Genomic DNA, 1799 nt, shown 5'->3' on the forward strand with positions numbered 1-1799 from the left:
ACCCTGTTCCTAGATAGGAAGAAGGGTGGCTGCCAATTACAAGGGGAACCCAGGTGATGGTTGCCGGGACAACTGAGCTCATCATGTGACCAGAAGAGGGCAGGGCCGGGCCCTTATAAACAGCCCCAGGCCAGAGCCTTGGGAGCAGTTCCTTTCTGGCAGCCTGAGGTGCAGGAGCACCCAGAGGAGCGGTGCAGCCTGAGCACCTAAAGGGCCGCACCGGTGAGGGTGGAGAGAGCCCTGTCTGAGACGCTTTTGCAAGAGGGCCAGGTGGGCCTGGATCCTATGTTATAGCTGGTAGGCTTATTTTGAGTTAGAGCCGGTTGGCTGGTAGTTTTGCTTTGCTGTTAGGCTGTTTGTGTAAAACTGGAGGACCGGGTGAGGCTGTAGGGGTGTGAGGAGGCCTCATGGGAGCTCCCCAGTAATCTGGGGGTTCCTGGTGCCCAGTGGGGCACAGCGAGTGGTGCTGGGTGGGCACAGCTGGTCGCGCCGGTGGGGCGCGGTGTGGAGGGGTGTTGACCCCGGTCCTGTGGGGCGATATATGGAGAAGCCCTAGTAAGGCAAAAGACCCTCATGGTGGTCCAGGGGGCCAGGCATGGCTACGGCCACCTGAGCCCCAACCGGGGGGTGGACTGGAGAGGGTCCCAGAGGGGCTCCACAGTAGTGGGGACCCTGAGGGGTCAAAGGGGCCAGGCAAGGCTCAGGCTGCCTGAGCCCAACTGATAAGAGTACGGTTAGTAAGCCCAAGAGGGCTAATGGATATAGGGGCGCTGGTAGCGTGACAAGCCCAGGGGGCGCCGGGCTGGGTGCGGAAAAGAAAAGGACCAGATAGCATCTGGAAGAGCTGCGAGGCTTGGGGCGTGCTAAAGGGGAGGTAGGGGGCACATGTAGCCCTAAAGGCTGGGGTGCACCTTGTCATTCCATTGCAGAACAAGGGGACAGTGTAAGCAGGGTATCGTGGACAAGGGAATCAAAGGCAGCCTCCCATATAGAACCAGACATCATCAAAGACGTGGTGGGTGAGAGAGAGGGTGCCAGATTATGTACTTGACACGGTAGGGGGCGCTAGTTGGGATCACAGCCGCTCCTAGACCCCATGCTGTGACACCTACCATATTCCAAATCATTTCTGGGTGAGGCAAAAACATGTAATGTGAATGCGTTCTATTAACTATGAATTGAATGAACCTCCAAAACCCAGCATTATCTTCCGAGAACCAGCGTAGAGCTACATATCTTAACTTTGAAATTTTGGAGGCAGCACCTCTATCAAGGGCCACAACTTTTTGGGCACATCCACACATACAGGCACATGCACTTGCAGCAGTGCAAATTTGAGCCGGGGCTTTTTGCCTGAGCGCACATGCCTGGACATGCACTTTGGTGTGGGACAAATTGTGTCACTTGGGGCAAAATAACCCTGCCTGGCTCCTCCTGGATCTTCAGCCAGGGGGACCTAGAGCCCAGGGCCAGCACCTGTGCTGTCCCCAGCAGTATAAAAAGCTGCTCTGTCCTGGGCTCAGCAGTATAAAAAGCCACACTGGCAAGTAGCTCAGGGCTACCTGCTCACAGGAGCTTCTGGGGCCCGGCCAATTGGTACCTGGGGACACTAGCCCTTGTGCCAGCTGGACTGCTGAAGCAGCCCTGAGAGTTCCCTGCACCCTCTACACATTGCAGCAGTCTGGCAGCAGGGGCTGCTGCCTGTCTGTGACTTGCTGCCACTTGCAACAGCATGCACCCCAAGGCTGCACACCTGTCAGACCCAGATGGGGACAGCATAGCCATTAGAGGCATCTGCA

Source organism: Crocodylus porosus, unplaced genomic scaffold (genome assembly GCF_001723895.1).
Source record: "Crocodylus porosus isolate Cpor-Errol unplaced genomic scaffold, CroPor_comp1, whole genome shotgun sequence".
Classification (NCBI taxonomy): domain Eukaryota; kingdom Metazoa; phylum Chordata; order Crocodylia; family Crocodylidae; genus Crocodylus; species Crocodylus porosus.